The 13073-nt window shown below is 39.4% G+C and overlaps 1 protein-coding gene across 1 annotated transcript in view; it reads left to right on the top strand.

Moving 5' to 3' along the window:
• The window catches only part of TTBK2 (tau tubulin kinase 2), a 204850-nt gene that overhangs the window by 60652 nt on the left and 131125 nt on the right, over positions 1–13073 (top strand). The gene's annotated exons all lie outside the window — the stretch shown is intronic.

Genomic DNA, 13073 nt, shown 5'->3' with positions numbered 1-13073 from the left:
CTGTGTCAAAAGACAGACCCAGCCACGCCTAAATGTTCCAACCTTTCAGACCTTTATAAAATTACCGAACTCTGCTATGTGAAGCAAAGTACTAATTGTTTTGAGTGATCTGTTAAAAAAAAAACAACCTGAATGTAAAATCACAGAATTGGAGACAGGTAAACACAGTCTGTCCTCTGAAGCTCAGTCTAATGGGGGAGACAACATGCAAACAACTATCTACAAACAAGCTATATAGGAGAAAAATTAGAAATACTCGAAAGAGTGAATGTACTAGAATTAAGGGAGATCTGGAAAGGCTTCCTTGAGAAAGTGAGATTTTAGCTGGGCCTTGAAGGAAGCCAGGGAAGCCAGAAAATGGAGAGGAGGAAGGAGCTGGGCATGGAGAGGAAAGCTTATTGAAGATATCCAGAGTCAGGAGATGGAGTGTCTTGTTGGAGTAACAAATAGCAAGGAGGCCAGTGGCATTGTAAGAAGGCTGGATGAGCAAGGGGTTATGTTATGAAGGACTTTGAACACCAAACAGGACTTTATATTTGATCCTGGAGTTATAGGGAACTAATGGAGTATATTGAAAAGAGCAGTGACATGGTCAAACCTGTGCTTTAGGAAAATCACTTTGGCAGCTGATTAGAGGATTATCTGGAGTAGGGAGAGATTTGACACAAGGAGACCCTCCAGCAGGCAATGGTAGTAGTCCAGTCATGAGGTGATGAGAGCCTGCAGCCGGGTGGTGGGAGTGTCAGAGGAGAGGAGAGAGTGTACCCAAGAGGTGTTGTAAAGGTAAAATCCACAGACCTTGGCGACTGACTGTATGTGGGAGTGGCTAGGATTGGGGCAGGGGGTGAGAGTGTGAAGAATCAAGGATAACATCTAGTTGTGAGCCTAGGTAAGCGGGAAAATGGTGGTGCCTTTGATAATAATATGGACGTATGGAAGGAGGGGAAAGATGAGGAGTTCACTTGTGGCCATATTGAGTTTAAGATGTTTACATCCAATTTGAGGACATCCAATTTGAGATGACATATAGACATTTGGAGATGTAAGCCTGGAAGTCAACAGAGACGTGAAAGCTTGAGAGTCATTAGCATAGAGATAATAATTGAATCCATAGGAGTTGATGAGGTCACCAAGAGAAATAGCATAGAGGAAGAAGAGAGACCTGCATGAAGATTCAGCAAAGGAGACTGACAAAGAGCAGACACAGCAGAACTGGGAAAGATCAGTGTCCTGAAAACCTAGAGAGAGGCGAGTATCAAGGAATGGAAGGTAAGGTCAAGAAGGATGAAGAGGGAGAAAAGGTCACAGAGAAGTTAAGTGATTTCCTTAGGGCCACATAGCTGGCTCTTTGCTTCCTTTGGGAAGAAGTACATATTGCCCAAAATTAGGAGGAAATATCAGATATGACTGTCTAGAAGAGAACTTGCTGTAGCACTTGGCTGGGGTTGGGGTAGGGGGGTGAGGATAAGGAAAGGAGAAAGCTGCTAGGGCTAGGAAATCACGGGCAGGTTGATTTTGTGCTAAGTGATTTCGAACTGACTTTTTTTTTTTTACTTTTGCATTTTCATCCATCCTTTCCTCCTTTTTTTCCAGTCTCAATTCCTCTATTTGTACTTTCAATCCCATTCCTTTTCATTTTTTTCAAGAACTTCCCTTAAGCCAGGGGTAGGGAACCTGTGGGCTCGAGGCTACATGTAGCTCTCTAGGTCCTCAAGTGGTCTTGGGACCTCTAGGTCCCTTGACTGACTCCGAATTTCACAGAACAAATCCCCTTAATAAAAGGATTCACTCTCATAATCAGTCTCTCCTTCCTTTGCTCTTTCCCTCCTGTTGCTCAGGTCTCACCTATTTTCAAAACAGAAATTTTTCTTGACCTTGACATTCTTTCAAGTCATGCATTATACTAGGTTGATTTTGCCTTTCACTGCTAAACTTCAAGAAACTCACTGTTTCTACCTCCTTAACACAAACTTCTACTCCTTAACTGCTTGCAGGGCTTTTGACTACACCATGCTGTTGAAATTGTTCTCTTAAAAGTAATGACCCTTTCCCCAATTGATAAATAGTCAAAGGATATGAACAGGCAGTTTTCAGAGGAAGAAATTAAAGATATCTATAGTCATATGAAAAAAATGCTCTAAATCACTATTGATTAGAGAAATGCAAATCAAAACAACTCAAGTACCACATCTCTCCTGTCAGATTGGCTAACATGACAAAACAGGAAAATGATAAATGTTGGAGAAGATGTAGGAAAATTGGAGCACTATTGTATTGTTGGTGGAATTGTGAACTGATCCAATCATTCTGGAGAGCAATTTGGAACTATGCCCCAAGGGCTATAAAAATATGTGCATAGCCTTTGACCCAGCAATACCACTTCTAGGGCTATACATGCAAGTAGGAAAAGGACCCATATGTACAAAAATATTTATAACAGCTCTTTTTGTGGTGGCAAAGAATTGGAAATCAAGGGGATGCCCATCAATTGGGGAATGGCTAAACAAGTTTTAGTGTACGAATGTAATAGAATACTATTGTGCTATAAGAAATGAGTAGCAGATGGACTTCATAATAACCTGGAAAGACTTATATGATCTGGTGCTGAGTGAGGGGAGCAGAACCAGGGGAACATTATACATGATTACAGACACACAGTATCTGTGATGACTAACTTTGATAGACTTGGGATCTTCTCAGCAATGGAAGGTTCTAAGACAGCTCCAAAAGACTCATGATGGAAAAAGCTATCCACATCCAGAGAAAGAATTATGGAGTCTGAATGCAGATTGAAGCAAACTATTTGCATGCTCTCTCTTTTTTTGTCTTGTTGCTTCTTTCTCATGGTTCATTCCATTGGTTATAATTCTTCTTTAAAACTTGACTATTGCGAAAATAACTTTAATGTGAAGGTATATGTAGAACCTATGTCGGATTACATGCTATCTTGGGTAGGGAACGGGGAGGAGAAGACAGAGGAGAAAATTTGGAACTCAAAAACATGTGGAACTGAGTGTTGTAAACTAAAAATAAAAAATAAATTTTAAAAAAAAGAAGCTCTTTAGGAAAAAAAAAGTAATGGCCTTTGTTTCATTGACCTGCCTTAGGTTTTGACACTGTTAATCATTCCTCTTCCATATCCTTTCTTGGCTTCTGTCAAAGGTGCTCTCTTCTTTCTTCTCTTACCTGGCCACTCTTTCAGTCATCTTTGCCAGTTCATCATCCATTTCCCATCCTGTACATGTGATTGTTCCCCAAGGCTTTGTCCTGGGCTTTCTCTCTCTCCTTTGGTGACCTCATCAGGTCCCTTCCATTCATTTATCACCTCTATGTGTATAATGCCCAAATGTGTACATCTGGCCCTAATATTCCCCCCTGAACTCCAAGCCTGCATCTCCTCCTGCCTGCTGAATATATCCACCTGGATGTCTTACCTTAAATTTAACATGTCCTAACCTAATAGATTTTATTCCTCACCCCCAACTTGCCCCTCCTTTATACAGGCCCATTCTTGTGGATTATGCCACCATCTTCATATTCACTCAGCTTTGCAACTTCAGCGTCATTTTTATTTTTTTATGTATTAGTGGTTTTATTTAATATTTTATTTTAGTTTTCAACATTGATTTCCACAAGATTTTCAGTAACAAATTTTCTCCCCATTTCTACCTTCCCCCCATTTCCAAGACAGCATATATTCTGATTGCCTCATTCCCCAGTCAGCCCTCCCCTCTTTCACCCCACTCCCCCCCCATCCCCTTTACCCTTTCTTGTAGGGCAGGATAGATTTCTATGCCCTGTTCCCTATATGTCTTGTTTCCCAGCTGCATGCAAAAAACAACTTTTTTTTATTTTTTTAAGCATCTGCTTTTAAAACTTTGAGTTCCAAATTCTGTCCCCTCTTCCCTTCCCATCCACCCTCCTTAGGAAGGCAAGCAATTCAACACAGATCACCCATGTATCATTATGTAAAACACTTCCACAATGCTCATGTTGTGAAAGGCTAACAATATTTTCTTCCATTCTATCCTGTCCCCCTTTATTCAGTTTTCTCCCTTGACCCTGTCCTTTTCAAAGGTGTTTGCTTTTGCTTACCTTCTCCCCCATCTTCCCTCCCTTTTTTGTCCCCTTGCCCTTATTTTCCTGTGGAGTAATATACCCAATTGATTGTGTATGTTATTCCCTCCTCAAATTGAATCCGATGAGAGTAAGATTCACTCATTCCCCCTCACCTGCCCCCACTTCCCTTCCAGTAGAACTACTTTTTCTTGCCACTTTTATGTGAGATAATTTACCCCATTCTATCTCTCCCTTTCTGCCTCTCTCAATATATTCCTCTGTCACCCCTTAAATTTGTTTCATTTTTTTATATATCATCCCTTTATATTCAAGTCATCCTGTGCCCTCTGTCTGTATTTCCTCCAACTCCCCTGATACTGTTAGAAAGGTCTCATGAATTACACACATCATCTTTCACATAACAGTTCAACTTTAGTAAGTCCCTTATGGATTCTCTTTCTTGTTTACCTTTTCATGCTTCTCTTGATTCTTGTATTTGAAAGTGAAATTTTCTATTCAGCTGTGGTCTTTTCATTGAGAAATCTTGAAAGTCCTCTATTTTATTGAAAGTCTACATTTTGCCTTGGAGCATTATACTCAGCTTTGCTGGGTAGGTGATTCTTGGTTTTAATCCTAGCTCCATTGACCTCCAGAATATCATATCCAAGTCCTTCAATGCCTTAATGTAGAAGCTGCTATATCTTGTATTATTCTGATTGTTTTTCCACAATATTCAAATTGTTTCTTTCTGGCTGCTTGTAGTATTTTCTCCTTGACCTGGAAACTCTGGAATTTGGCAACAATATTCCTAGGAGTTTTCTTTTTGGGATCTTTTTCAGGAGGTGATCGGTGGATTCTTTCGATTTCTATTTTACCCTCTGTCTCTGGAATATCAGAGCAGTTTTCCTTGATAATTTCTTAAAAGATGATTTTTAGGCTCTTTTTTTGATGATGGCTATCAGGTAGTCCAATAATTTTTAAATTATCTCTCCTGGATCTATTCTCCAGGTCAGTGGTTTTTCCAATGAGATATTTAACATTGTCTTCCACTTTTTCATTCCTTTGGTTCTGTTTCATAATATCTTGGTTTCTCGTAAAGTCACTAGCTTCCACTTGCTCCAATCTAATTTTTAAGGTAGTATTTTCTTCAGTGGTCTTTTGGACGTCCTTTTCCATTTGGCTAACTCTGCCTTTCAAGGCATTCTTCTCCTCATTGGCTTTTTGGAGCTCTTTTGACATTTGGGTTAATCTATTTTTTAAGGTGTTATTTTCTTCAGTATTTTTTTGGGTCTCCTTTAGCAAGTCATTGACTTGTTTTTCATGGTTTTCTCGCATCACTCTCATTTCTCTTCCCAATTTTTCCTCTACATCTCTTACTTGCTTTTCCAAATCCTTTTTGAGTTCTTCCATGGCCTGAGCCCAATTCATATTTTTCTTGGAGGCTTTTGATGCAGGCTCTTTGACTTTGTTGACTTCTTCTGGCTGTATGTTTTGGTCTTCTTTGTCACCAAAAAAGGAATCTAGATTTTGAGTCTGAGTCCCTTTTTGCTGCCTGTTCATGTTCCCAGCCAACTACTTGACCCTTGAGCTTTTTGTCAGGATATGACTGCTTGAAGAGAGTACTTTGTCCCAAGCTTTAGGGTCCAAGCACTGCTGTTTTCAGAGCTACTTCTACTCCACCGTCACCCCAGGCTCTATCACAGCAGGGCTCCTCCTCTCCCAAGAACCACCAACCAGGACCTCAATACAGATCCAAGCAGGGCACAGCAAGAGAATCTGCCTTTGTGCCCACAAGGTGCTCCTTGCATTCCCGCTCTGATCTGCTGCAAGCTTCCTCCCACCGTGTGAGCCAGGGACTCAGGAAGCAACTGACACTGGTGCTCTGGAAGGAGCCTCAGGAGCTTCCTGCTGCTGCTACCACCACCGCTGCTGCACCACTTCCTCCACCCCCAGAGCTGGTGGCCTGACTGCTCTGAACTCAATCCCACAATTTCCCCCTAACTTACTCTTTGGCGTTTGTGGGTTGAGAAGTCTGGTAACTGCCACAAGTCACTGTTTCATGGCCCCAAGGCCTGTTCCAGCTGGCTGACTCAGGGTGTGGTCTGTCCTGGCGTGGCCCATGCTGGGCTGCCCTCCCTCTGCTCTCAGCACTGTGCGATAGACCTTCCCAGTGACCATCCAGGCTCTCCTGGGCTGGAGACCTGTTTCCCTCTGTTATTTCGTGGGTTCTGCAGCTCTAGAATTTGTTCAGAGACATTTATTACAGGTGTTTGGAGGGATTTGGTGGGGAGCTTAAGCAAGTCCCTGCTTTCCAGCTGCCATCTTGGCTCTGCCTCCAAGGCATTATCTTCATTGTCATTTTTAACTCTTCCCTTTTACCTCACCTTCCATATCCAGTTACCAAATCCTGTCACTTCTCCCTCTACAGTGTCTTTCACATTCACCTCCTTCTCTCTGCTCATACTGTTCCTACTCTAGTCAAACATTTATCACTTATGCTGTTGTAATAGTCTCTTAATTGGTCTCTTCCTCCACTGCCTCCTTTTTTCAATTCACACTTCACATAGCTGCCAAAATAATATTCATAATGCATGGGTCTGACCAAGTCATTCCCTACTCAAAAACTTTCAATGACTTTTCATTGCCTGTAGGGTAAAATATAAACTCCTTTGGCGGACATTTAAGGCCTTCTGCAGTCAGACTCCAACACACTTTTTACAGCTTTATGTCTCATTACTCCCCTTTACATCCTTTATGTTCTGGCCAGATTGTCTACTTGCTGTTTCTGGAACTTGACATGAAACTTAAAAATAAACAAATGCTTTATTCTTTTTAAAAAACATTGGTGTTACTTTGCAGTATTCTCCTCTACTCCCTCCCTCTCCTTTCTCTCCCATAGAAGCCTTCTTTGTAGTAAAATATAGCCAAGCAAAGCAAATCAGTACATTGGTTGTGCCTAGCAACACACACCTCATTTTGTCTTTACATTATGTCTCTCTCCTAAGGGGAGGTGGTTCATTGTCAGTCTTTTGGATTCATGATTAGTCACTGCATGGATTAGAGATCTGGTATCTTTCAGTGTTGTTTTTCTGTACATTAATATGGTTACTGTGTGAACTGCTCTTTTGGTTTTGCTTACTTCACTCTAAATCCATATAAATCTTCTCAAATGTCTCATAAAATGTCTGTTATTTATCATTTCTTAGAGCATGATACTGCTCTTTTACATTCATATGCCAATTTTCTTTGTTCAGGAAAGAGAAACCGGGGAAGGGTGAGTTGGCGGAGGGAGGATAAGATAGCGATCTTCAAACATTTGAAGAGCAGTTACATGTAAGGATTAGACTTGTTTTATTTTGTCTCTGAGAGAAGAACCTGTAACAATGGTTGAAAATTTCAAAAAAGGCAAATTTAGGTCCAATAGAGCTGTCTAGAAGTACAAACTGCCTTTGGAGGCATTGGGTTCCCTCTCATTGGAGTGTTTCCCAAAGAGGCTGGATAACCACTTACTAGGATGCCATAATGAGGACTCTTTTTCCAGGTGAGTTGGAATAGATGGCTACTCAGGTCCTTTCCATCTCAATTTGGTGACACTCAGTAGCAGCTCTACAAGCAGTAGATTTGTGTGTCTGTTTTCAAATAGCTTCTTTGACATTTATCATTTTTCATTTTTGTCATCTTTGTTAACCTGATGAATATGAAGTAAAACCTCATAGGTGATTTAGAAATTTGCATTTCTTTTATTGGTGAGATTTAGGATTATTTCATATGATTGTTGATAGTTTACATTTTTCTTCTGAATTCCATTGATATCCTTTGACTATTTACTTTTGTTCAAGGATGACTTTTGTCCTTATATATTTGTCTGTCTCTCTTTATATACACATACATACATATATACATACTCCACACACATATGTATGTATATATGGCCATCAGACCCTTATTAAAGATAGTTTATATAAAGGGTTCCCCTCCTATTCAACAGCTTCTCTTCTTATTCTTATTTCATTGATTGTTTTCATGAACTTTCTATAATTATACTTATTTATTTTATATTTTTTAATCAGACTTATCTCTTTTCTAAGAATTACCCATTCATAATTGTGAAAGGAATTCCCTTCCATTCTCTTATATATACATGTGTGTGTTCATGTATTTTCTTTCGGTGATAGGACATTTTATATTTAGGTCGCATAGTCATTTTGAGATTTTGTGGCATATGGTGTAAAATATTCCTCCAAATCTAATTTCTGCCAAATTATTTTCCAGTTTTTCTAGAAGTCCTTTTCAAATAGTAGTCCTTACCTGGCAGTTCGTATTCTTTCATTTATTGCAAGTTGTTTCTTCCCATCCTTTAGCAGTATTTTTGCACCAACTTGTTACTATTAATGATAGTCTTTTACATTAGCCACTTATTTACCTCAAAAGGCTACTGATATTTATACATCTGGGCTAACACTTCCTTTGACAAATAGTAAGAATTGGCTAAGACGTGATCTGTAACCAAGGCAAGTTAGCTGTCTATTTTAACAGCTCACTGCCTGGTGACTGTGAAGGAAAACAGCAGCAGCCTCAGATGTGTGGCCCTGCCTGTACACAGCTAGCTGCCTTCCAATTAGTGAAGGCCCAGATTAAATGAAGATCAACCATGACAGTGTATTACTATAGCTCAGTGAACACCCATTAGCACTAGAGAAAGAATACTCACAGAGGGCAGTAATTCTTCAGTACTAAAGAGAAAAATTGGATGGTAATTTTGACCAAGGTAATCCCTCTTCCATTACTAGAGCGGTTTTTCTCTCCCAACATGAGAAGACACTTTTAATCACTTCACAGAATGGCAGTTTTTCCATTGTATGAGACTGAACTATGTCATATTGAACAGTGCATGTGTCTGTGGTTTGGACAGCAAAAGATGTCATAAAATTCTCCCCCATTTGTTGTGCCATTGTCATAACCACCTGGGTTTCACTATAACTTATCAGCAAAAAGTGGTTCCTGGTAAAAGTCATTGAAAAATTAAACAACACTAAGATCCTCATCAATCAAATAGTCCTGAATCTTGATAAGGCACTTTTTTTTCCTTTTATTTATTTATTTAATATTTTTAGTTTTCAGCATTGATTTTCATGAGAGTTTGAATTACAAATTTTCTCTCCATTTCTGCCTCCCACACCACTCCAAGATGGCATATATTCTGATTGCCCTGTTCCCCAGTCATCCCTCCCTTCTGTCACCCCACTTCCCCCATCCCCTTTTCCCCTACTTTCTTGTAGGGCAAGATAGATTTCTATGCCACATTGCTTATATATCTTATTTCCTAGTTGCATGCAAAAACTTTTTTTTTGAACATTGTTTTTAGAACTTTGAGCTCCAAATTCTCTCCCGTCCTCCCTCCCCACCCACCCTCCCTAAGAAGTCAAGCAATTGAACACAGGCCACATGCATATCATTATGTAAAACCCTTCCATAATACTCATGTTGTGAAAGACTAACTATATTTTGCTCCTTCCTATCCTATCACCCTTTATTCAGTTTTGTCCTTTGACCCTGTCCCTTTTCAAAAGTCTTTGTTTTTGATTGCCTCCTCCCCCATCAGCCCTCCCTTATATCGTCCCCCCTTTTTTTTTTATCTCCTTCCTCTTTCTTTCCTGTGGGGTAAGATACCCAGTTGAGTGTGATACCCTCCTCAGGTCAGATCCGATGAGAGCAAGATTCACTCATTCCCCCTCACCTGCCCCTCTTCCCTTCCTACAGAACTGCTTTTTTGCCACTTTTATGCAAGATAATTTACCCTAGCCCTTTCTCCCTCTCTCAATATATTCATCTCTCATCCCTTAATTTGATTTTTTTTTAGATATCATCCCTTCATATTCAACTCACCCTGTGCCCTCTGTCTATATATATGTATATTCCCTTCAACTACCCTAATACTGAGAAAGGTCTCATGAGTTACACACATCATCTTTCCATGTAGGAATGTAAACAAAACAGTTCAACTTTAGTAAGTCCCTTGTGATTTCTCTTTTTTGTTTACCTTTTCATGCTTCTCTTGATTCTTGTATTTGAAAGTCAGATTTTCTATTCAGCTTTGGTCTTTTCACTGAGAAAGCTTGAAAGTCCTCTATTTTATTGAAAATCCATATTTTGCCTTGGAGCATGATACTCAGTTTTGCTGGGTAGGTGATTCTTGGTTTTAATCCTAGCTCCATTGACCTCTGGAATATCATATTCCAAGCCCTTCAATCCCTTAATGTAGAAGCTGCTAGATCTTGTATTATCCTGATTATGTCTCCACAATACTCAAATTGTTTCTTTCTAGCTGCTTGCAGTATTTTCTCCTTGACCTGGGAACGCTGGAATTTTTTTTGATCATGGCTTTCAGGTAGTCCAGTAATCCTTTTTGAGCTGTTCCATGGCCTGAGACCAGTTTGTGTTTTTCTTGGAGGCTTTTGATGTAGGCTCTTTGACTTTGTTGACTTCTTCTGGCTATATGTTTTGGTCTTCTTTGTCACCAAAGAAAGATTCCAAAGTCTGAGTCTGAATCTGAGTCCATTTTCGCTGCCTGGCCATGTTCCCAGCCAGCTGCTTGACCCTTGCGTTTTTCGTCAGGGTATGACTACTTGTAGAGTAGAGAGTGCTTTGTCCCAAGCTTGAGGGGTTGAGCTGTTGTTTTCAGAGCTATTTCTGCACAGCAAGCTCTGACACACCAGTGCTCCTCTTCCCCCACCAACCCGGACCGTGACTCAGATCTTAGCAGGCTCTGCACTCCTGCTCAGATCCGCCACTTAATTCCTCCTACCAGGTGGGCCTCGGGCTGGAAGTAACTGCAGCTGTATGTAGCTGCACCTCTTTCCCAGTGGCCCAACAGCAAACTCCTTTCACTCTGGCCGAGCAGCTTTTCCCACTAATCTCTGTTGTCTTTGGTGTTTGTGGGTTGAGAAGTCTAGTAACTGCCACAGCTCGCTGATTCAGGGCGCTAAGGCCTGTTCAGCCCAGCTCTCGGTCTGGTTGGTCTAGGCGCAGCTCACACTGGGCTCTGCTCCGCTTTGCTCTCAGCTCTGTGCAGTAGACCTTACCCTGCTGTCCTGGAGTGGAGCCCTGCTTCCCTCTGCTATTTTGTGGATTCTGAAGTTATAGAATTTGTTCAGAGCCATTTTTATAGGTTTTTGGAGGGACCTGGGTGGGAGCTCACACAAGTCCCTGCTTTCCAGCTGCCATCTTGGCTCCACCCCCTGATCAAGCACTTTTACCTGCCTTGGTGGTGGACTTTGTCTCTGTCACATCAGTCATTGTTCACTTGAATCTTTCCACAAGGAAAGAAGTTTCAAAATTTAAAGACAAATAAAGACAAATACTACCTCTTATTTTAAAAAATGATAGATGTTTTAGTAATGATCTCTATTCCTAGCAAAAACAGAATATTGATAATTTTTCATGAAATATATGCAGGAGTAAACTCATCTGTCTGAGATACCAAAGCTATGGTGTCTTTTCTTGTCCGTAATAGAATCTCAAATTTTATTGAAATAAACAATGATTTTTTTTTCTATATATGTACCTAAGGCTACTGGAATTTTTGTAGCCATTATGTGCTAGTGCCATTATACACTGGTGATCTGTCATTGAAGAGAGCTTGTAAGAATGGAACTAACAATAGAAAAATTCAGTTCAGTAAATATTTATTATACATTGATATTCTTGAGACAGTGCACATGCCTCCTTTCCCCTCCTCAGGAGTATGATTTCATAGCATATACTGGCCTGCCATCCTGGGAACTTCTTGAAGATATTTTTGTTCACAATGAAGTTTGATTTGCTTCTATATTATTGTTTATTGTGGCATCAGTTGGATACTTTTATTGAAATATATATATATATGTATATCAAAAGGTAGTAGCAATATATACCTCATGAATTGTGCATGTATCCAAAATCTTAGAACAGTAGTAAAATGGATCGTAAATATATGAGCTAAAACCTCATTAAGCACTTAACTGTAGGTGTGACGATGCACAATTGAATTCTGGGTGATTTTATTGCTAATGCTGTCTCTCTACACCATGCCCAACCTCCATTAAAGGGCAGAGGATTACATTTACAATTTACTTAATTTTCTAAGGACAGGGTTTGATATCAACAAGAGACTAGAGGTACTTTAGCATAATGGATAATAAGCCTTTTGGTGTCCTTATGAGAATAGGTGATATCAGATGGAAATATTTCAGCACAGGCAATATAAAGTTTTCATCCATTCTTGTTTCTTCCCACTTCCATGCTAAAACTTATTTTATAACTTATTTTATTTTTTAAATCAAGAAACATGTAATTGATCTTCTGTCTTTAGATGATTGAAAAAAACTTTGGAACATAAGCATTATACTCAAATATGACATATCTATAAGCAGAAGCAAGAGGAAAAAAGTCATCCCTCCATAGAAAAGGGAAAACAAGGGAAACTGTACCTTAGAATGAAGACTCTTATTTCATTTGTCAGGAGAGGGAGGTTAAGTGCCAAGTAGCCATTCTCTTTCATCAATCTTACTTAAATTTATTAATTTACAAAACTCTGGAAAATATATGAAAATCATTCATAGATGCTATAATAGCTAGTAACTACGCAGATGCCTACATTATCCAGTTTGTAGATGAATTTGTAAGCACCTCTAACAGCAAAAAAAAAAAGGGATGGGAAACAATTTAAAATATTATTCACAAACTGTGCACTTGTCTTAAACCTTAATATAGAAAGTTGAAACTGTTAACTAAAATGAATTTTAAGTTCTGTGGATTAATTCTTTAAATCAATTAAATGTTTATTGATGCTATAATTATATTTCTCAACATGGATATATTATCTGATTGAATCTTCCACATCTAACTTGCATAAGTTTTTGTTGAAATAGTATAGTTCAGCATTAATAGTGTCCATGATAATAGTAGTTAATATCATGGAACAGGTTTAAATGGCAACTCTGTTTTAAAGCCAAGAGTAGACTTGATGATTGCTT

Source organism: Trichosurus vulpecula, chromosome 8 (assembly GCF_011100635.1).
Source record: "Trichosurus vulpecula isolate mTriVul1 chromosome 8, mTriVul1.pri, whole genome shotgun sequence".
Taxonomy (NCBI): domain Eukaryota; kingdom Metazoa; phylum Chordata; class Mammalia; order Diprotodontia; family Phalangeridae; genus Trichosurus; species Trichosurus vulpecula.
The sequence above is the reverse complement of the archived record's forward strand: the minus strand, read 5'-3'. Positions and strand labels throughout refer to the sequence as shown.